Raw genomic sequence first — 23,836 nt, forward strand, 5'->3', positions numbered from 1 at the left:
CTATCTCAAAAAAATAATAAATAAATAAATAAATAAATAAACATTTGTCTCTAGGTGGTGGACTCTGGGTGATTTTTACCTTTTAAAAATTCTATTTTAGTACTATCTATAAAGCTTCTTTAGTGATGAAAATATAGTCAGAAAAAAATTATGAAGTTTTCTCTTAAAAAAGATAATCACTAAATATCCACTAACAAAGTAGTATCATATGTTTTAACAGTATTGTTCCAGGGTAATCTTGGATTGCTAGAATTGTGATTGGTTTACCATCACCAAGAAGAATTAATGGGAAGGTAGTTGTTACAAATATAACAATTTAGTGTCCCAAAGATATGCAGAAAAATGACAATGATGAGAACTTAGGTGCCTCCCCCCATGCATTATACATTCCTGTCATTCTCTGACATTATCCTTCATATGTATTTTATTTTATTAAGGCTCATCGACAATTCTTTCGACATTGACAGCTGTTTCCTTCTGAAAGAACGTGCAGCCTAACATTAAAGTTGTAATGGATGTGATTAGAGAGCCTGACAATTAGACATGGAAAGAGGGTACGCAGCCTGTCTGGGAAGGCTGCAGTCACTGGAGGCCTACATGATGGATTTATTAACCGGGTTTCTCTGCGCTCCGATTATCTCATACTTTAAGAGTTTCTATTTGGCTTCTATTTAAAAACCATGTCACGGGTCTGTACGCTGATGAGGGCTTGGCTTCTCTGTGTGAAAATGCCTCATGAAGAAAGCAAGTCTGTATTTCCGGTTGCCTACGCATGTCTTTCAGTGGCCTGTGCAGGCCAAGATAGGCAAATACACGCGCTCCTACCATCTGTGTCATGTGGTGCCTTCTGGGAGTGTCCTGGGCCTCATGGAAGATTGGGTTCCTAACCGCCAGGAGGCCAGCAGCGGGCGGCAGATCCCACCCCAGGAGGAGGGAGCACCAGCACTCCATCTCTGGACCCTCAGAGCTGGAGGGGCGATGCCCATACAGAGTCAACTCTGCACTTTCTATTCCGAAGACACAGGCTCAGGGAGAAGCTGCTTTGGGGGAGAAGGTGGCTGGTGGGGCCATGGATGTGCTGCTCATGCCCTTCCCGCCCTCCCTGCATCCTCCTCCTGCCCTTTCTCGGCAGCCCCCAATGTGACTGCCCTCTGGCGATCACCCAAATAGCCTTGTTTCAAAAGCTAGAGCTAGAATCGTTTTCAACTTAGTAGAAATGTCACTGGTGCACTTCTAACAAGCTTGTCATTTACCAAGATGATCCTGAGTCAACAATTTAAGGACACAAATATCTCATAAGTTACCACACAAACAGTTTTACCTAGTGATACCTTCCTTTAATGGGAGGGGAAGTAAGCAGTTCATATCCAACTGGTCTTTCCATTTCCACCTCAGATTGAGATTACTGCCGATTTTGTCTACTAGTTGATAACTAAAAGATACAGTGATCCCAAATGCCAAATCATCGTTCATCCTAACGAAATACTTCATCTTAGTGCTTGATGATCACAATCTCAACTGTAGTTCCTAGGCCAAGAAGATGTGTTCCCTTGCTTTAAAAATCTCAGTCTCTGGTTTGCCAAACAGATGGACCAATTCACCTGACTTAACTGATAGGGCTTCTTTTATCCATTTGTGGGTCTGCCTAATTACAGTACAGGTTTTAAGGAAAGAAGTGTATTCATTAGCTGAAGCTCTATACACTTTTTTGGGGGGTTGGAGGGGGAGACAGGGTTTCTCTATGTTGCCCAGGCTTGACTCAAACTCCTGGCCTCAAGTGGTCCTCCTGCTTCAGCCTCCTATGTAGCTGGGATTATAAGTGCCAGACCCCTTACCTGGCTCTATACACTTTAATTTAGCCATATTTTTCCTTTATTACTTACAAAAAGTGAAAGCGTCCATGGTTTCATTAGCGATAATAGGCATCAGAGAAGATGCCTGTCACTTATAGAGGAAAGAGACGTTATCCTCGTAAGGTGGTAGAAAGGGCTCTGCCCAGTCCCAGCCATGTCATCTTGGACAGTGTAAGAATTTAGCTACGCGTCAAGCAAAAGCAAGCCAACTCCTCCAACTTGTCTGTCTGTGAAAGGGGCCCACACTGATTCCTTCCAATGAGTTGAGACAGGGAGGACGTTAGAGATCTTGGATATTATTAAAACAGTCCAACAATAGTCACTTCAGTGAATAAAATCACTATGACCAGGCATTTAATTTTAGTACTTACATACCTTCTGGTGATCAATAATTAAGATACTTGCTTTTATTGAACATTTATTCCTTTGGAAAAACATAGCTTAAGTATCAATATTTTTAAAAGACAAACTCATATTTTTAAGAAGGCATTTACCATTTCCCTAGATCATTTCCTATTTTTTTTTTTTTTTTGATGGCTTCAGCATGTCCATTTGAGGGTGTTTGACCTCTGACTTTCCACCTAGTGATCTGAGAGCTCCAGCGTGGATTATTCAATTCTTTACAAGTATCCTTTCCGCAAACTTCCTGTGCTGTGCAGAATACGTGAGGCATGCTTACTGATGGCATTTATGACTGACTCCTATAAAGTTCTTCCCACTCACAATCACTATTATGTCAAGGAACAAGAGAATTCCCAGAATCGTATGTTCCAGCTCTCTGGGAAATCATGCATTAAGTTCCAGGGGAAGGGAAAAGCTTCCCACAAAACAGCTATCCATTAAGAAGGTGTGTTGTTTAAAATGCACCAGCAATTCTAACATCCAGAGACCAGTGAGAGAATGGTACAAGGCAAACAGGTGTCACTTTAGGGCTGTCTTTGCAACCAAATTTTGATCATCATAGATAAATGAGCCATTAGTGCATTAACCCAGTCAAAATAAATGAAAACAAGTAATGGCAAGTAAAATAAGGGGCAGGACAACTGTATTTCATAGATCACATGTCAGCTGTGGGAGGAGAGTGAAAGAAATTGGGGAAGGTAGAAAATCACTACATCTGATATTCATTAGGAATTTTCAGAGAATGAGAGGCAATCCAGTATTTTCTTCCTGTCCTCACCTTGTTAAGGTCATCATTTTTCATTTGCACTTTTTCCATTTGTACAACTGACTTTGTCTTTTCCTCTTATATTTGACCTTGTGCCCCCACAATGGGGTTAAATTGTAATCTTTGGTTCATGACACACTCTTTTAAGGGCTCACTTTCATTTAGATACTTTTACAAATAAGCACCCAATGTATCTAACATTTTTGGAACTTAGCAATTTTGGTTTTAGAGTGCCCAGATTTTCCATTTGAAGTCTGAAATTCTTAGGTTGGATGTTTCAGCTTTTTCTGGTTGATCCAGCTCTGGTGAAGCCTACTGGCCAGTCAGGAGCCTGGAGAGTTTGACTTCCCAGTTTTCAGAATGGACAGGATGGTCACCTGAGGTCATACATGGTGGCCACTGTCTTTGCTGGTTGTGGGGGAGTGTGAGGCAGCTTCCATCTTCGCAAGCAGCTGCTACGTGCACGCCCTGTGATGCCTTTCAGTTGGCTCTGCCTGGCTTCTCAAGGGTGTGATCACTGCACTGTAAAGGGTGGTCACAGCAATCATGTTTGAGGATAACTCTGTCCTAACACATTCCCTGGGTCTAAAGCATCAGGGCAAGAAAATACTTAAGGGTCCACTTTCATTTAGATACTTTTACAAGTAAGCACCCAATGTATACTCAAAGACATTTTTTAAAAAGAAGCTGAAAATCATTAATCAAAATAGTAATTATGACTATTATTTACCAAATGTCTATGTATCAGGCTTATAGATGATCACTTAATTCTTTTTTTTTTTGAGATGGGGGAGTCTCGCTTTGTCACCCAGGCTGGAGTGCAATGGTGTGATCTTGGCTCACTGCAACCTCCACCTCCCAGGTTAAAGTGATTCTTGTGCCTCAGCCCCCCCAAGTAGCTGGGATTACAGGCATGCGCCACCACACCTGGCTAATTTTTGTATTTTTAGTATAGACAGGGTTTTGCCATGTTGGCCAGGCTGGTCTCAAATTCCTGACCTCAAGTGATCTGCCCACCTTGGCCTCCCAAAGTGTTGGGATTACAGATGTGAACCACTACTCTCAGCTGATTACTTAATTCTTAAAACAATCATGCAAGATACATGACTGTACTCATTTTTTATTTTATTTTGAGACAGAGTTTCACTCTTGTTGCCCAGGCTGGAGTGCAATGGCGCCATCTCAGCTCACCACAACCTCTGTCTCTTGGGTTTAAGCGCTTCTCCTGCTTCAGCCTCCCGAGTAGCTGGGATTACAGGCACACACCACCATGCCCGGCTTTGTATTTTTAGCAGAGACGGGGTTTCTCCATGTTGGTCAGGCTGGTTTCGAACTCCCGACCTCAGGTCATCTGCCTGCCTTGGCCTCCCAAAGTGCTGGGATTACAGGCATGAGCCACAGCGCCCAGCCGATTAAACCCATTTTTTAAAGAATGGAGGCTCAGACGAGTGAAGACACTTAACTAAACTTGCAAATCCTAAATGCATGAGCCAAATGCAGATTCTCTCCAAAGGCTGCCACCTCCTCTGCCTCTTGCCTTCCTAAAGTGCTCTCCAATTCCAACCTCAGGCTGTTTGGAACCACAGGCTCTCATGGCAGCTCTGGGAAATGACAAGCTGCCTCCTCACGTAAGTGGTCTGTTCTGCTGTTTCCTGTGCATTCTGGAATGTTCAACCCAAGTGTGGCCGCTTGAGTGCAGTGGTAATGCTGCTGACCTCCCTGGCATCACTGACTGTGACAGGTCCCGCTGAGGCTTTCCAGGCCTTGTCTCATTACATCCTCACACCGCTCTAGGATAGAGGAACTGAGGCATAGAGAGCTTAATCTGCCTTATTGAGATCGTACATAAACTTGGCATTCTTTTGGTGCTTTGTGGTTTCCTCTGCCCTTTTCAAGGGGAGGGAAATTGCGCCTATGACAGGCCTACATTTTTCCTGATCCTTTGGTCAGAACTCATGTTAGCTGAATTTAAAAGCATTCAATGACAAGATTTTCTGAAGAGGCACTGTTCTCTCCCTCAGATGCACCCTGGTTGAAAGTGGATCACACAGATGAACTATACGGGATCTGTGCGCTATAGTGGAATAGCAGGGTAGGGATTAACCAGGCTCTGGATCCAGACCGCCAGGGTTTGCATTCTAGTTCCGCCCTTCGTTAAGGATGCAACCTTGGGCAAGTCACGCATAACTCCCATGCCTTATTTCGTCATCTGCAAAATGGAAAAACAGTACCTATACCTCATTAGGATGTGGCGAAGACTGAGTTTATCTAAAGAGATGCTGTCCAATGGAACTTTCTGTGATGATGTAAATATTCTATTCTCTGCTGTCCAACAAAGTAGCCACACCAACTGTCTGGCTGCCAGACTCTTTTTTTTTTTTTAGATGGAGTCTCACTTTGTTGACCAGGCTGGAGCACCGTGGTGCAATCGCAACCTCTACCTCTTGGGTTCAAACGATTCTCCTGCCTCAGTCTCCTGAGTAGCTGGGACTACACGTGCGCACTACCACGCCCTGCTCAGTTTTGTATTTTTAGTAGAGACGGGGATTCACCATGTTGGCCAGGCTAGTTTCAAACTCCTGACCTCAACTGATCCGCCTGCCTCAGCCTCTCAAAGTGCTGGAATTACAGGCGTGAGCCACTGCGCCCGGCCTTAGGTGCCAGGCTTACAGATGATCACTTAATTCTTGAAACAATCACACAAAGTAGGTATGGTTATGCCATTTTTAAAGAACTGAGGCTCAGAGGAGTGACCACACTCTTCTGTAGCTATTGTGGCCACATGTAGCTATCAAACACTTGAAATGTGTGGCTAATGTGTCTGAGAAATTTTTCTTTTCTTTTTTTTTTTTTTTTTTTTTTGAGGCGGAGTCTCGCTCTGTCACCCGGACTGGAGTGCAGTGGCCGGATCTCAGCTCACTGCAAGCTCCGCCTCCCGGGTTTACGCCATTCTCCTGCCTCAGCCTCCCGAGTAGCTGGGACTACAGGTGCCCGCCACCTCGCCCGGCTAGTTTTTTTTTTTTGTATTTTTAGTAGAGACGGGGTTTCACAGTGTTAGCCAGGATGGTCTCGATCTCCTGACCTCGTGATCCACCCGTCTCGGCCTCCCAAAGTGCTGGGATTACAGGCTTGAGCCACCGCGCCCGGCCTGAGAAATTTTTCATTTTACTTTTTGTTTGAATTAAAATGAACTGTCCCTATGAGGCTAGTGTCTACCAAGTTGGGCGGCACAATCTAAAGCATTTAGAACCATGGCTAGAGCTATGTGTTTATTATCATTGCTTCAATATGGAGAGTCATCCAAACAGGGTTCATTTGCTCCCAGATAAAATGTTATGTAACTGCTGTGGCCAGTGCTCACTTTGTACTGCTGGAATAATTTAACAATTTTCTTCAACTGCCATCATCATTATGCCATTTTACGTCTTCAGAGCATTTACCACTCTCTAAAATTAGGTCGCTTATTTATCTTTCTTACCTTACTAGCTTTGTAAACTCCAGAACAAGGACTTTTTTGTCTTGTTCCCTGCTATTTCCCCGCCACCTACAATAATGGTGCCTCTGGAAACCTGGGCTGGCCCTTTAAGAAAGGCTTCTTTCTAGGAGTTGCACATTAGTGGTGATCTCACTCAGCATCCTCCCTGACCCCATCATTAGGTGCTATGCTGTATCTCGTATTAGTGAGCAGGAGAGGGCTTAGAACAATTTCTCTAATTGCCATAGTGGGAAATAAATAAAGAGAGTAATAAATAAACTCTCACAAATAAAGAGAGTAAAAAATTATCAAGCCACCTACAAATTAAAATTTCATTTCTGTGGAAAGGAAAATGTGGGCTTGTTCAGGACTTTCTAGAGTTTGTGGCATATAGTATCTTCTCTGGTGCAGCTTACTGACACCTGGAAATTTCTCTTACGAGCCAAGTATGTGAACTGTCAATGTTGAGCCTGTGACACGGCACCGAAGCTGAGATGTGGCTGTGGTGCATGTAAGCTCATGATTCAGATCATGCTTTACGAGCTCCTCAGTGGCACTCAGCAGCTCAGAAACTCAGGAAACACCTGTCATGAGCTTGGATGATACTTTTCTTGGTCTGTGACACAGTGAGAAAAATGAGGACAATGCAGTGAGTTTTCCATAAAGCTAACGTTATTAGACTCAAAGGACAATTCTTCATTTTCATTTTAGAACTGCCAAATTTAAAAGCGCACTGTCCCATGAATTCCAAAGCCTATGAGCTACTCTAATCACTAGGAGGTTATGGGGGTCGTCAGGAGCTTAACATCATCATTGATTTTGTTTTTTAATTTGCTTTTTGAAGTTTACAACGCCTTTACAATAGGCTAGGCAATTGATTCTCCTTTTAGATATGCATTTGCAGGTGAAAGATCAAGCCAGCATATGTTTCTAAAGTGCTCACTGTGTACTCAGTCCTATGCTTACAATTTACTTGGGGATATGAGACTCAGCCACTAAAGTACAAAGAAAACAATATATAATTAAATCCTCACGAGGCATACATCAAGTACAGGAGCCAGGGGAGGGCTGTCCATTAAGGGTGAAGGGCTGCCCATCATAGCACTGGCAACTCTCTCTTATCTACCTGTCTCTCCTGCCCCAGGCTGCATAAATCCCTGGAAGACAGGGGCCAGCCTCAATTCATTCCTGGTACCTATCTGTTGCCAGACACATGGAGGTACCTAATAATGAGTGAATAAGGACTGGAGTGACAAAGGTTTTACTCTGAAGAGGTTGGAATTAAACTGAGCCTCAAAGGATGAGCAGAGCTGGGTCAGGAGGAAGCATTTCTGGTGAAGTAAATATGAATGAAGCTTTAGAAGGAACATGAGACCATTAAACTATCTGATATGGAAAGCACATTCTGGGGAATGGTGGAAAATAAGGTTAGATAGAAAAGCTAGTGTCAGATTTAAGTTGTATATTAAAAGCTGCTCAGAAAAGTCGAGACGGAAAAGATAAGAAATGGGGAAAAGCTGAGTTTTTACTCAATAGAGGCAAAATCCCCACTTAAGGGAGTTTAGTCCGGCAGGGATGATGCAGAATGAAGCAGACAGAAACTGCAGTAGCAACACAGCCTTTAGCTCCAGGGAAGAAGAATGAACACGGAATCACCTTTTACCAAGGGCTCAGTGCCAGGCGCCATGCTACGTACTTGATCAACACTCTAAGGAGCGGATATTCTTACTCTCACTTCACACGTTAGCAAACAAGCTTGGAGGGTTAAGTAACTTATTAAAGTCACACCTCGTAAGAGGTAGAGCTGGGGTCATCCCAAACCAGTCTGACTCCAAAGCCTCCAAATCAGTCTGACTCCAAAGCCTATGCTCTTAACTAGATAATATACTGTCCCTAAATGAAGACAAAATGCTGCAACCCTCTTAAATGTAAAAGTGCATATGCTGCACAGCCTGAACACCATTTGGCCAATATTCCATTTGTTTAACATTCTCTTGTGCCCTTTTCTTTCCCCATATTTTAAGCTGTTTCTCAGGTCTACTCTTTTGTGCCAGATGCTAATATAATTCCAGTGCTTATTCCTGATGCTGCGGCTTGTGAAAAAAAAATTCAGAGGAAGAGAAAATGCTTCTTCTCTCCTAAAGCTGCAGAAAAACAGACACCATTCTGGGTTAAAAAGCTAGTTCTCTTAAAGAGTTACAAGCTTACTCTGCTATTCTGTGTGGAAATGTGTAAAAATGTACAATTCTGTTTTGTTTGTACTACTGAACAAGTATTTTAAGACACCTGGGCTTTAGAGATTGTTGCTGAATCCTTTAAAATATAGCTCTGAACTTCTAAATGTTTGCTTTTTAAATTGGTTGCCTTATTTACTAATTTGTTAATAATACAATTTCATGTGGTATCTCTTTTTTGAAGACATAAACACTTTTAAGGTGTTCTGGTTAGCTGGATAAGGGGCTTGGGGTTTCTCTCGATACAGAAGACTACAACAAGTGCAGATATTGACAAATTCTTTATTCAAATGTAGTTTGAGTTTTGCCTGCTTAAGTCAACAACTGATGCCGCGATTCAGAAGGCCGAACAGGACGGGGAGTAGAGAGAGGAAAGTGGTGACTCTGTGCTGAGACATAACATAATCTGGCAGTGGCAAGAGTAATCTTCACGTGGGTCCTGGAAAGGAGATGGCCTGCTTCTGCAATCTGACTCTAGCCTGCTAAGAACACCATCTACATAGGTTTTCTTTTTCCCCCTCAGAGAATCTACAGTCGTTGTTTTATGGCTTATGCAAGATACATCTTTTTTTTTTTTTAATCCAAAGAACAGATGGAATTAGCGTGTAAGTTTTCTGATATGAGGCAAACTCTAAGCAGTTGGAATTAATGGAAGAACACAGGGTTCTCATCCTCCTGATGAGTCTTGAGTTTGATCAAGTTGGAGCAGTGGTTCTCAGCTGGGACAACTGTGCTACCAGGGGGCATTTGGCAATGTCTGGAGACGCTTTGGGTTGTCATGAGTGTGTGGGTGGGTGCTACCAGCATCCAGTGGGTAGGGGCCAGGGATGCTGCTAAATGGACCATAATGCACAGGACAGCCCCACAGCAAGGATAATCTGACCCCAAAGGTCAAAAGAGTTTCGGTTGAGAAACCCCCAGGGTTAGGGTCAACCTAATTTGAGGCAGGCCTTTTCTCCTCTTTGGACTTGAGTTTTATCCTGGTCTCTCTGGGTTTCTGGGATGGCTAGTAAACGCAGGGTATGGCACTCTTGGGAGGGCAAGCTCTCCCCACATGCAGCATCCTTCCTGTACCAGAGAACTGCTAACCCTGGAGGAAAAGGCAACCAGCAGGTGAGGGAGCAATAGGAGCCTACTTGAGTGAGTTTCTTCCTTGTATCTTACACGCTTGGCGAAGCAGGAGTGCAGAAAGGGACTACTTTACCTGTTTAGCTAAAATGGCTGGAACACTGGATCAGCATTTCCTTGCTTTCTTTTGCTTGGAAGAAAAAGGATTGCAAATAAATTCCAAATTGCCTAAGAATGTAATAATTTTCTTCCCATTTCTTAATAATGTGAGATTTTGCTTTTCTTGTATGAACGTTAACGTGACCGGAGAACTGAAGAGGGTGAGTGCAAGATAATTCTGAAATGCAATAGGGACTCCAGTGTTATGGTTATAAAGCTGCATATTTCTACAGAAATTAAGTGGAAACACTGACGCTGACCTAGGTGTACAGTTTCCATAGGAGTACTCTATCTAAGACAAGCAGGAAATCTCTAGGAAACTTTGATGTTTAAAGGCTTTAATATTTCTTCAATGCAAAGAGTTTTGTTTTTAAGGACTTCACTAAATATGTAAACCTTAGGAGAATTTTAAAGACTCCCAATAAATTTATGAAATCATGTCAAAACTCCTAATATTTTATATATACTAGCACTTTAAGAAAGCGTTTCAGGCTGGGGGAATGAAAGTACAGGCTCCGTGGTCACCAGGAAACCCTGTGTACAAGAGCCATAATTTGAACTTTGTAATTTGCACAAATATACTGGAGAAGTTGAAGTAATTAGTGTTGCGCTGGTAAATCTTAAAATGGTTTTCTACTTTGAAAAGGTCTCTTTCAAAATAAAAACAATTGCTCAGGTTGTAAAAGCAGTTTAAAAACAAAGTTTAAACATAACAGGTACAAACTGAAAAGCTATTTATCTTTTTTTATAAAGTGTCTGTATTAACAACAAGGCTATTCCAATATAACACAGAAGAGTACATAAAAGAAATTATTCAAGTTCTTAGTACTTTTAAAGAAAATCCTTTCCTATCTATTTTTGTGAATTTGGGGGTATAAGAGAAGGTTATGTCTTCTATATGGGGGTGATAGAAAGTATTATAGTTCATTCTTTCTATAAAGGAAGCATCTTTAAGCAGCTTTGAGCCAGACACTGTGGAGGACACTTGGAACACATCAACAAACAAAAGAGATAAAAACTCTCCCTCTGTGGAGCTAATATTTGGGAGTAGGGGTGGGGCACAGACAACCCTGTACATATGAATTCACACAAAAAGTAGAATTTTTTCACAAAGGCTAAATTAAATGGAACTTCCTAAATTCTTGACACTTGCCTTACAGAATAGCTCAATGACTACCTAACACCATGATTTCAGAGTAGGTGAATCTAAACATGAGAATACAAATTAAAGGGAGCTGTAGCTTAAGAACCTATTATCTTTATAAATTGCTTTTTAAAAATCCCAGATAGTATTACGTGTTATGACAACCAAGAGTCACTCTACTTCTATTAGCTGAATGTTTTAGGATGCCACATTTCTGACAATTTTAAATAACAACTGCATTATTTTTTAATGTAAATTTTGTTTCCTAAAGTTCCTAATTCCCTTTGGACCAACAGAATAGTGAGGCACTTAGTTAATAATATTTACCTAAAAACGAATAAAGAAATTAAAATTCAAATGGAAAAAACATCCCTTATCACCTGATAATCCCCATGGATGAGCTGCTGGGTCTTTTTTTGAATACTTGTTATTAAAGCTCAAATCATGATGGTAAAATCAATCAATGTATTAGGACACCTGATATGTTTGGTAACATTTAAAAACTACAGTTTTAAATTGCTAAATATATTGCCAGTTAAATACACTGTTTGGAATGACAACTGTGCATGTACGTGTGCATCAAGATACAGTGAGGTGAATCCATAAACACTTGTGTAGAATTGAAGAGACGAGACTACCCACTCACAGAAAAGTAAATTGGTCTTTGGGATGCAATCTCTTCTCAATAAAGAGGAACCTTGATTCATCTTGACCTCTGTATATTCTGTCCGGAAGTCAAAGCTTATTGCTCTCACTGGAGTATGAAGTCCTGCTTTTCTTTCTCACTTTTTCGTGACTCTGTTGACTACGGACAATTGTGAAAACAGTGAGGGCTGCATGCTCTTGGAGGAGCTTACATTTCTCACGGCCCTCATGTAACCCATGTTGGGCTGTTTTGGAAATATACTTCCTTTGGTGAATAACACGGTCAAGGTTATCTATGGTCAGTCATCTTTCTCAGAGTGAACAGTCCCTTATGGTGGCTCTTTCCCACACTGTCCCTGTCCCAGATCAGGCCTCACATCGTAGAAGGGACTCTGAAGACTGTCAGGGTTTCAGAGAGCTCCTTGGTAGCTCCAAAGTGCCTTCATCTTGTTCCTGTGTCCCATGGCCTGGTACACACCAACAAGAAGGGATGCCAGGGAAAACTGTATGTGGGTAGCATGTTCCAAATTTACCAGTGTAGCTCATCACCACTGTGTGAGTTGTCTGACCTGCCCATTCATGTTGTGGGAAGTAGCCATAAAGACAAAGAGAGCAACTTATCTATGGATGGGGGTGTGGGGCGGGAGGTGGGCATTTATAAGCACATTCAGATTGGTTTTATTCAAATGAGAAAAATAGGTTTTCATGTGAATGCTTTAGTAATTTCACTGGGTGTGGAAGATGCATGCAAAGGCTAACACAATGACTGTCAAAAAGACTTCTGAAATATTTTATTTACAGATTTGGTACATTAAGCGTGTCTATTTGGAATAGGAGTCCACAATTTCCAGATTAGATTGTAAATAAAGCTGTAAAGCCCTATACATTCATCAATGCCTTCACTGTCTTGTCCACAATCAGAAGAGGTGGTAAAATGTCCAAAGGGAACTGTGAAAAATAACCCAGCCAGGAACTGTCAGAAACTGGACTGCAGTGGCTGGATTCCCTACCTAGAAATGTAAACATGAGAGCTGTGACAGACAAAAATCTGGGATCTTCACTTAAAAAACTGAGTAGGCTTCGGAGGCTTCTGGTTACATCCCCAATGGTAGGACATTCCATGGGAGAGGAAGCTATGTTCTTTTGAGAAATAGCTAAGTCTTGCACACCGATGGAAAGCACTGATGAGGGTGTCTGTCAGTACATCTCATTCCCAGGCTCACTCTGCGGTTCAGCAGTCCAAACATCACTTCAACCTTCCTTCAAGGACCTCCACAGTTCTGCTGGCTATTAATGTGCCGAGGATTCCCAGTTTCTTCAGTAGGAACGTGCTGGCCCCAACCACTTGACACCTTCTAATTAAACTCAGTTTTCTCTAAACACAGGAATGGCTAATTTGCTGCTTTCCACTTAAATTTCAGACACAAGATGGTCACTGCACAGGCAAGTCCCGCTGGCATCCTGAAACTACTAGGAAAGGCACTCTGCTCTAACCACAGCCTGCTAATGAGTAACGTTCAGTGCAGTGTTCTAGAATTAGCCAATGGTCATCCAAAGCTCTGAGTTCCACCCTGCAACAAGGGATGGGACACAAGAACACCTCCAAATAGACAGCTCTCAACCTGTCTCCAAGGTCTCACTTCTGGCTCTGTTTCTACTTGGCTATTTATTTTCTCTCTCCCCTAAAAACCTGCCTTTGCCCTCAAACAATATGGTTTGGCTTTGTTCATCTCTGAACTGGGTCCTGATACCACAGCCTTATTGTACAAATAAACTTGTCAAAAACTGACTTGACCCCTTTATTGATGGAAAACAATTCCTCACTTGAAATCTATCACATTGCAGAGACTGAGGAGGATTACATATCCTTCCTCCCCTGAGAGCAGTAGGGCATGTCAATGAACAAGTACCTTAATGCCAGAAAGCTGCTGCTCTATTCCACTAGAACTTTCTGGTCTTGTCACAGGGACTCAATCAAAAGATAAAGATGATTCGGTATCAGATACTGACCTTCCCTGAAAATGACAGGCCAAACCTAGTAACTTCTGCTATATTCTTATCTATGGGAACACAAAACTGAGCAAAAAACCCCAACTTTTCTCCACCTTTCTTATCAATGTGCAAGACTTGGCTATTTTAAAAAAGCGTATCTGCCCTCCCACCCTACTAGCCACCGAGGCAGAAACACTAGCAGTGCCTTTCATCCGGGTTGATGTGTGTTACAAAAAGCCTTCTTCAATGTTTAGGGTATGGCATGAGCCTAACCTCTTATGTTCATTTATCATTAGAAAAATACGGCGATCCTTAGATAACTATGCTATGTATGATAGAGATGGAACTTTCTCTTGGGAACCCAGTGTTTTTACATGTCCTCTCCATTATATCAAAGACGGCCTTTTCAGAGTATGATGCCACAGATTTCTAGGTAAAATGTGCAACTTTAAGAAAGACAGTATTATAGTAATATTGGGAACGACAATTTACATGTAGCATTAATGCTTAAACAATGTTACCTAAGAAAATGGGCTTTAACGACTTCTCATAAACTCTCTTACTTGCATAGTAAATGAGAAGGGCACAGGATGCATTTAGAAATAGATTGGGGAGGAAATCTGAAGAGCAAAGGATAATGGATTTTACACAGACCTAAATTTAGTATCTGAAGTGTTGCCAAAGAGGCAACAAAAAGAAAATTTGCAGAAGCAGAGTATTATGTGCCTTATACTCCTTCATTAAAAGTTTCCTTCTGTCGTTTTTTCCCCTTATTATAAGCAGCTTTCTCAGGCTTGCTCTATTTGGTGCTAACCAATGGAAGTTCACTGCTCAGTCCTGAGAATTCAGCTAGAATACAGAATTTCAGAAACAAGGAGAAAACTCACTCCTTCACAGAAGAGTAGACACTTCTTGCTTCGTAGTCAAGTTCTTTCTGATAAAGCAGTAAGCTGGGAATAATCGTGAAAGTATTGATCTCCGTCTGCTCTCCATTGTGGAAATTTGCATGTAAACTGTTTTCTGATAAACAAAGAAGTCTTTTAGGATGTTTGTGTGATCCCCTCAAAAGTCATGGCCAAAAGCTTTAAAATGCAACCTTTAATCTTGAAAATGCTGCTTTCTAACTGGTTGCCTTATTTGCTAATTTGTTGTCCTGGTAATAATATTTAAGTAGTATCTGTGATTTTTTTTTCCTGGAAAAATAAGCATTTTTAAGGTTTCATTTTATTTCTTGGTTGGCCAGAAAAACTTGATAGTCGTCTCTTTTCCCTTCATGCATACAGCACAAATAAATGGTATATTCCTTGTTCAAAGTTTGAGGAGTCTTAGTCACTTATCACACCCAAAGTCAGCTAACGGGTAAGAGACACAAAAGCATGAGACAAACTCATCTGCTAGAGAACAAGAGAAACTACTTTAAAAGACGTTTAAAAAGTTAAAAGCATGAAACAAACTCATCTGCTACAGAACAAGAGAGAGTAACTACTTTAAAAGACGTTTAAAAAGTTAAGTCCAAGCAGACATTAATTCAGAATTGTTTTTTCCTCTTCTTCCTAAACTAGAGAGGTCGGACCTTGGTTTAACTCAATTGGCCTCATTACCGTCTTGCTGCACTTCAATCCTTGTTATCGGGCACTCGTGTTCACAGGCAACTCTGCTCTGCTTCTTAGCCACAGACTGGAGTTCCAACCTCATTGACCCACTTAATACATGTATTAGATTGACACTCAGTAGCCGAATCTTTGTTATAATAGATAAATTATTATTCCCATTTTTGATAAAACCATCATTCTCAAGATTGGTTTCATACAAATAGGGCACATGTTTTTCTTCTTCAAACACAAAGCTCCAATTCCCCTAAGCTTTTCAGCTTGCTGTAATTCTACTTCTTGGCTTTGTTTTACCTTCAGCTGCCAGCATATTTTAAAAACCATGCAGACATACTGAAAAAACATCCAATGCAACTTAATGTAGGTGGATATGACTGGACTTTTTGCTGTGAAACTTGAGTCATGTTTGAGTAATGAAATAAACAAACTAAAACGCGGAGCAAGCACAAGAATCATCTCTTATTCAGTCTTTTTTTCTCCTTCTTCATTTTTCTTTTATGAGACGGAGTCTTGCTCTGTTGCCAGGCTGGAGTGCAGTGGCATGACCTCAGCTCACTGCAACCTCTGCCTCCTGGGTTCAAGTGATTCTCCTGCCTCAGCCTCCCGAGTAGCTGGGAATACTGCGCCACCATGACCAGCTAATTTTTGTGTTTTTAGTAGAGATGGGGTTTCACCATGTTGGTCAGGATGGTCTCAATCGAGACCTCGTGATCTGCCCGCCTCGTCCTAGCAAAGTGCCGGGATTACAGGAGTGAGCCACTGCACCCAGGCTTATTCAGTATCTTTTAAAAAATGTTTTCAGCCAAGTAAAAGAACGATTCACCTTCACAACTTGCTGGCTCTCCAAAGAATGACTGGCACCATCCCATTTTTTAAAAAGAGCTTTAAAAAAAGACTTTTGTGCTTGCCTTCCTAGAAAAGGGTAATTTTCCTCTTGATTCAATGTTTATTGTAGAAAATAAAAGTCAAAGAAAGAAATACAAATCATGTATAATTAAAAACAGTCTTTCAAAACACATTGAATTTGAGAGTGCTTTATTCCCTGTAATGTGCCATATAAACGCAAAGCAGGACTAAGAATCATCTTTGATAGCAGGTGGGTCTTTAATCTACTAAAAATCTTCCCAGGGTTTGTGTAGGTGTCTGGGGATGTTGCTACGTCCACAACTGTAGAAGCCAGCATAAGAAAACAAAAAACAAAAGCCACAGTGCTAAAAGTGAAGTACAGAAATCCTCGAATATAGTTGCCATCGAAATACCTAGGAGTTCCTCTCAGAAAGACCTTCCTATAGCTGCGATACCTACTAACAGACATTCACACCAAGTGGGGAACCAGCTGATGCCAAAAGCCCCTACGGACGGAGCAGCCCCTTCTTTCCACTGCTAGTTCTCACCATAAACAACTTTCACCTTTACATGAAAGTGAAATCTGTTTTTCTGTACTAATTACTCAAAATACATAAAATCCCTTGCTGCATGACAGACCTCCAGATATCTGAAGACAATCAGGACACAGCCACTTCCCTGCCCAAATTCTTCTGCAGGTTGAAACATCAAGGCTGAAGATATGGAAACTGGTGTCATTAAGTTAGCACCTACCTAGCCGGGATGAAACTTCAATCTGACTCAAACGTTTACTGCAACATTGGTGTGTGAAGATACAAAGTCACCTAGTCACTGCCCTTGAAGGATATAGAATTCAGTAAATTCAGTAGATACAATTAATCTTAGTTACCAAATGTGTGCCCACTATGTATTAGAAACTATTTATGGCTGACCTTGTTCCAGATAGAAGGAAAAAAGTTCCATGACTTTTCTTGCCAGAAATACGAGAAAATGCTTTTTTAACATAAGTATTTTTTAAAAGCATCAACACTTTATTAACGTTAGCATTGCTGCAAAGGCATCCTACCAATTAGGTAATTATATTGAGCTCAATGTATCCAAAGATAATCGGGTAAGTTGAGATCAATTTATCCAATTTGGCAATTCATCCAACATGACAGATGAAAGAGTTATATACCCAAGATGAATGATTCGTTTTTTAAAGAGTTAATAAAAATATCTAATTTCCAAAACAACCTATTTGTCAGACTGATGTATTTAAAATGTGTTACAGGAAAAATCTCACACAAATAATTGACCTGTACCTTAGATCTTAAATGTGCCTAAACCAAATTTACTGAGTAATTACAATATGCAGAGGAGTAACAAAACTATTTCAAGATTTTTCAGTGTAAGTATAGGTACGCATACCCGTATATATAATCACGAGTTTTAAAGCCTTCTTCCAAGCATATTTCACGTAAGATGAACAGTTACCCAAAAGAATTACATACATTTCAAAACATCTTTGGAGGTAAAAGGCACTTCAAACGTTAGCATCTTTTTCCTTACAATGCAACGGCGAGAAAATGCATGGGAATTCTTGATGTGCAAATATATATATATATATATATATATATCATTTTATCAATAGCAATGCTCTTTAATTTCAAACGTAAAAGTTTTAAAATGGCAATCCTAGTTTTAATACTCTTACAGGTTTCTGGAAATGCGTAATATGTTAAAGTATTACAGCCTGGTAGCTTGTATTTTGTATAAAACCAATTACTGCAACCTAAACTACAGAGTACGGTTATATTTTCTCTCTGGCTGCCTAATTTTCATTAGTGGACTAGATCGTACTGCTAAACATCAAAGCTTGAAATGAAACAATACAGGTCAGCATGAAAACCTAAGTTAGAGAAACTCACTCGCGGTAGCAGACGGCAGCCCAGGGGCCAAACCTGGAGCTCTGCTGCGTTTGTGCATTCTGCTCCGTTTCACGAATCACAGGCAAATCGTCAGAGTAAACTAAAGCCGCAACAAAGCTTCAGGAAGGGGCTGGCAGGTAGTGTACTTACGGAAAGGCTACCAAGACAGGAGGCGATACAACTTGTCAGGGAGGGTCTCTAAGGTCCCCCGGGTGGTAACATGCATTTAAAAAGGAGATGTGGATTCAAGTCGCCTCCTCCCCACAGCATCCCAGACAAAGCCGGGATAGGCCCCGGGGCGCTCCTGGTGCACCTGCAATGCGGATCCCTCGCCCTGCGATCCCACCCCGGGGCTGGCAGGAGCGCCCCGGGGCCGGCCTCTCCTCCTCCTTGCCACTGGCGTGGGCGCGCGCCGCGGCCCGTCCGCACCTTGGACTGGAGCCCGGGCCGGGGCGCCCCCTCCCCAGAAAGGGCCGGCGGACCCTGCGGGGACGGGCGCGGCCCGCGCCTCAGGAACCCTCTTCCCCTCATTCCGCCGTCCCCCGAGTTGCCTTCGCCCGGGGCCACCCCTGCCCTCGCGGAGCCAGCTCGGCTCCCAAGCCCCGGGGGTGGGGCGGGAGGACCCCGTCCCCCATCTCCCCGCGGGGAGGATTTTTAAAGTCTTTGCCACGAACTCCCGTCCCTGCCCGGACCCCCCGCCCCCGCCGGCGCTGCCAGGTGAGCGGGGCCGGACTCGGCACACCCCGGGCCCCGCCTCACCTGCGGGCGCCGCCGTCGCGTTCCTTCAGGCGGCTGCCCTCTTAGGCTTGGTCCTCCCGACGGGCGGCGGCGGGGGCTCGCGGCCCATGGGCTGGGCGGGGCGCGGCGGGCGGGGCTGCCTGGGCTCGGGCGCTGCCCGGGGCCGGGCCGCCGAGGGAGGTCAGTGGGCGCCGCCCGCCCGGCACATCTCGCCCGCTCCCACCCGAGCGCTCGCCGCGGTGCACCCTGGGAGTGGGGCCGGCGGCGAGGCCTGGCCGCGCTGACCCGACGGGTGAGGCGCCGACGCGGCGGCGGGTCTGTGTCTGCCGAGCTGGGCGGGGGCGGCGGGCAGATATTCACTTGGCGAGGCGGGGCGACGCCCCCTTCCGCCCGGCTGTGGCGGGGCAGGGGCGAGGGCCGAGGGGAAGGGAGGGGCGGGCCCGCGGGACGCAGGCGCACAGCTCAGGTGCGGCCGCACTGCGGTTGCCCTGGGTAACGCGGCCCGGGCGGGGGCGCGAGGAGGAGCGAGGGAGGCGAGCGGGAGCGCGCGCGCCGCGCGCGAGGAGTGGGGATGGCCGGGCCGGGGGGGGCGGGGGCGGGGGGGCGGGGGCGGAGGCGGGCAGTCGGGGCGCCGGCCGGGCGGCCGCGCATGCGTGCGGTGCCCGCTCCCCGTGGGCTCCCCGGCCTCGTGCGTGCGCACGCGCGCTGTCCCCCGGAGGCGTCTGGGTGTGCTGAGCGCGCGCGCGCGCGGCTCGGAGGCGCACCTGTGAGGTGTCCCTGAGGAGAGGGAGGTGGGTGCGCGGCGCCCGCGGCCTGGGGCGCTGAGTCCCTTCACTTGGAGTGAGTTCTCGGCGGCCGGGCTGCAGTCTTTCTTTCTTTCCCGGAGGGGGCTAGGGGCCGGGGGCCGGGGAGCGGGCTGGGGGTGGGAAGGAGGCGGAGTGGATTAAAGAAAAGAAAAACAACCCATCCCGGAGGATGGGCCTCGGGCCGGCCCGGCCCTTGGGGATGGCGGGGAAGGTCAGAGCGGCTCCGCGCAGCCGGGCGGGCCCCAGGCTGAGAAGCCGCCCCTCGGGCCTCGGGCGGTCGGCCGCGGGCCCGCAGTGCGGGGGAGCGGGGCCGGGGGGCGCAGATGGCGGCGGGCGCGAGCGAGGGCTGGGCAGCGGGCAGGGCGAGGCCCCGCGGGAGCCGGACTCCCGAGCCAGGCTCCATTGTTGTTGGAGCCGAGAAGGGGGAGCGCGGCCGCCCTCGTCGCCCGTGGAGCCGCGCCTTGGAGCCCTTCCAGGCGGGTCCCTGGAGAGGCGGTCATGGCCGCGCCAGGGGACCGGGGAGCCGGGCGGCTGCGGAGGAGCCGGCTGCATGGGGTGCTGTGTGTTTTTCAGGGCACCCTGCGTCCGGCAGAGGAGGCGAGCATCCCGCTCAGGTGATGAGGAACCCCTCGCGCACCCAGCGCAGAAGGCTGCTGCGGCCGGACGCCTCCATTGTTTGACCACAAGGGCCGGATTCTCACCCAGGTAAACTGGCTGCCGGCGCTGTCCGTTTCCCTCTCGACTCCCGCCTCCGCAGGCGTTCTCACCCCTTCCAGGACTCGACTGCAGTTTTCTCACTGTCCCCGGCTTCTCATGAACTCCGTATACCCCCCTCCCAGACATTTTCCCGTCCAGATCCATCTCTCCGCCACATCACCTCCCATTTCCCCCAGAACTCAGCTCCTTTGTGAAACCTTTCTTGCCGAACTCTAACAACTAAATCTCCCCGGGAGCCTGTTCGGAACTGTTCTGGTCGCTGGATTGCTTATGGGCTGTCTCACTGCAACAAAGGAGACCAGACGCTGAAAAAAGATTTCCGAGCTATTGCCTTCTTCAAGGAACGTTTTCTGATATTTACAATTTATTGTTTTCTCAAGATGGAACGTTTTTAGGCATTTTGTCTTCTTAGAGAGGGCCCCTATTTCCTTTATAGATGCATAGTTTTTTAAAGCAGGAAACTGACCTTGTTCAACCCACAGGTTAATTTAAAATTTAAAAATTAATTTTAAATTAGAGTAGTACATTTTATCTGTAAAAACAGCGTATCGCAGAGATGGCATTTTGTATTTTGACTATCAACCTCTGTCTCTAGGGATGCCGACTATTACGTGTGAGGTGTGTATCCTTCTAGATCTTTTGGGATACTTTTGCGTGTGTGCACCTAACATCGTTTTTGACTGCTTTAACAAGGACTGTTGTATACTAACTTTCAATTTTAGCATATAATGCTTCAATTTTTTTTTAACAACTGCTGCATCATGTTCCATAGTTTCAGTATACTGTGGTTTAGCTGTTTCCCAAATTGATAGTTTAAGTTTTAACTTTAAAACAGCTTTTTCGCTGGTCGTGGTTCTCTGATGAGATGACATTTTGGTGATAGGAGCACAGATCTACGCTAATTACCGAGATTTGGCATTTATGATGAAGTTCTCTTTTGGTTAAGAAATTTACATGTGGGAGCAGCCCTCCCTCCCCTATAGTAGTTCTGACTCTACCTCTTAGAAGTCGTGTGACCTTGGGGAGGACATTGAATGACACCAAACCTCAGTTTTCTTTTCTGTAAATGGCCTGCTCTGTCTACTCCATAGAGTTCAGTGATACAGTGCATATGGTTTGTAGAATGTAAAGTAGTATATAAGTATTGGTTTTATTAGCCTTTGTGATCCAAAAATTGTTTGCAATATCATGTATTTTTTTGACGAGATGTGTATATCACAGAGCACTAGAGATAGTCAACTTTGAATGCTTTTTAATTTGTGATTTTTTAAATTAATTTTTATCAAGTACTGACAATACATTAGACTTCGTAAACAGTATTTTGCAAAGCATTTTTTCCTAGAGCTTTCTTTTCTTCCTCCTCCTCTTCTTTAAAAAAGGGAAGGGAGGGAATGAGAGAGCGAGATAGGGTCTCTTTCTGTTGCCCAGGCTGGACTGTAGTGGCATGATTCTAGCCTCCCCAGTAGTTAGGAATGACTACAACCATGTGCCACCACACCTGGCTGATTTATTTTATTTTTGTAAAGACAGGGTCTTACTATCTTGCCCCAACTGGTCTCAAACCCTGGCCTCAAGCAGTCCTCCTAAAGTGTTGGGATTACAGGTGTGAGCCACTGTGCCCAGCCCCTAGTGCTTTCACATCTTAAAATATAAGGCATATAAATTAGTTGACTGTGAGTAAACATATTAGCAAACTGAATGCTAGACAATACTCTCACTATAATATTTAATCTTATTTCCTTAGAGTTGTAAGTTGTACATGTATTTTTCTGTGGCAGCAGCAGATTCAGATTAGTTTTTATATCCTTCAAGGAAAAGGGATTGTTACTAAATTTGCAGGCTCTATCAGAGTTTTAATATTGAGATTTAATATTTTAATCATTTAAATAATGATTGAATGATGTGATGGGTAACATTTTAAGATATACGAGATAGGTTTAGGGGCTTTGTATGTATTTTTCTTTCTTTCGGATATATATGAGTGCCTGCAGTGTGGCCAACAAAATCAACTTGTTCTTGTTCTCTTGAAGCTTATGATCCGTGAGGGGGAGGGGGTCGGAATTTAAACACAATCACAACTACACATATGATCACAAACTGTGGTATCTGCTGTGGAAGTTAAGCAGCACCTGCTATGAGGAAGTATAAAAAAGGGGAGACCATATTTTAGAGTGGAGAGAAGGGGCCTAGGAAAGGCTTTTCTGTATAAATAAGATTTAAGCTGAGATTTGAAGAGTGCGTAGGTGTTAGTGTGGAGGGAAGTGGGGGATAATTTTCCAGACAGAGGAACAGCATGTGGGAAGGCCTCAAAGGGGGGAAAAAGCTTTGCCCCTTCCAGGAACTGAGAGAATGAATGTGGATAGACTATGGAGGTGAAGGGAAAGAGTGGCTAGGCCATGGGCCAGATCAAGTAGGGTCTTGTAGGGCAGGTTAAAGTGGTTGTATTTTATCCTGAGTGAAGTGGGAAACCATGATACGGGTTGGGTTTTACAAAGAGGAGTGACATAATCAGATTTGTATCTTTAAACAGCCACTCTAGTCGCTGCATGCAAGATGTGGGGGCGTGTTGGGGGTGGAGAGTAGAAGTGGGGAGACCAAGTAGGCCATCTCAGAGGGCTGTCTGGAAGAGACATGAACTTTCCCTTGGAATTCACATTGACTTCACGTTACCAGCTACACGAAGGTCAAGTCAGTGTTTGATTTAAAAAAAAAAAAAATCCTGGCCAGACATGGTGGCTCACGTCTGTAATCCCAGCACTTTGGGAGGCCAAGGCAGGTGGATCACGAGGTCGGGAGATCGAGACCATCCTGGCTAACACGGTGAAACACCGTCTCTACTAAAAATACAAAAAATTAGCCAGGCATAGTGTCAGGTGGCTGTAGTCCCAGCTACTTGGGAGGCTGAGGCAGGAGAATGGCTGAAGCCGGGAGGCGGAGCTTGCAGTGAGCAGAGGTTGTGCCTCTGCACTCCAGCCTGGGTGACACAGCGAGACTCCCTCTTACAAAAAAAAAAAAAAAATCCTTGTTTCTAATTTTTTTAAAGTGAGGATAAATAAAAGTAGCAATAAAAAGGTACTTTGTATGCAAAAAGTACACAAAAATGTTTAACTAGTTGTCTACACTAAAAAGTATCAGCAAGTCTGTCCAGTGAACCGTCGATTCACATCCTATAACTTGTGTGTTGATCTTCATTATTTTCTTCATCAATTTATATGAGTTCTTTTTTTTTTTTTGAGACGGAGTCTTGCTCTGTCGCCCGGGCTGGAGTGCAGTGGCCGGATCTCAGCTCACTGCAAGCTCCGCCTCCCGGATTTACGCCGTTCTCCTGCCTCAGCCTCCTGAGTAGCTGGGACTACAGGCGCCCACCACCTCGCCTGGCTAGTTTTTTTTTTTTTTTTTTGTATTTTTTAGTAGAGACGGGGTTTCACTGTGTTAGCCAGGATGGTCTCCATCTCCTGACCTCATGATCCG

General features: G+C 44.3%; 2 protein-coding genes across 16 annotated transcripts in view; one reads left to right on the forward strand and one right to left on the reverse strand.

The window, feature by feature from the left end:
- The window catches only part of CCDC92 (coiled-coil domain containing 92), a 35,830-nt gene extending 16,490 nt beyond the window's left edge, over nt 1-19,340 (reverse strand). For all 3 annotated transcript variants that reach the window (XM_023206122.2, XM_023206087.2, XM_023206104.2), the window contains exon 1: nt 18,864-19,340. The gene's annotated coding sequence lies outside the window, so the exon portion shown is untranslated. The remainder of the gene's footprint in view (nt 1-18,863) is intronic.
- Nucleotides 19,341-19,489: 149 nt separating this feature from the next.
- The window catches only part of ZNF664 (zinc finger protein 664), a 40,516-nt gene continuing 36,169 nt past the window's right edge, over nt 19,490-23,836 (forward strand). For 9 of the 13 annotated variants that reach the window (XM_023206159.2, XM_023206168.2, XM_023206163.2 and 6 more), the window contains exons 1-2: nt 19,532-19,682; nt 20,222-20,353. The gene's annotated coding sequence lies outside the window, so the exon portion shown is untranslated. Of the gene's footprint in view, nt 19,683-20,221; nt 20,354-23,836 lie in introns of all 13 variants that reach the window. The other 4 variants (XM_023206167.2, XM_023206169.2, XM_023206174.2 and 1 more) reach the window with 1 other exon arrangement.

The sequence above is a fragment of the Piliocolobus tephrosceles genome, chromosome 10, assembly GCF_002776525.5.
Source record: "Piliocolobus tephrosceles isolate RC106 chromosome 10, ASM277652v3, whole genome shotgun sequence".
In the NCBI taxonomy this organism is placed as follows: Eukaryota; Metazoa; Chordata; class Mammalia; order Primates; family Cercopithecidae; genus Piliocolobus; species Piliocolobus tephrosceles.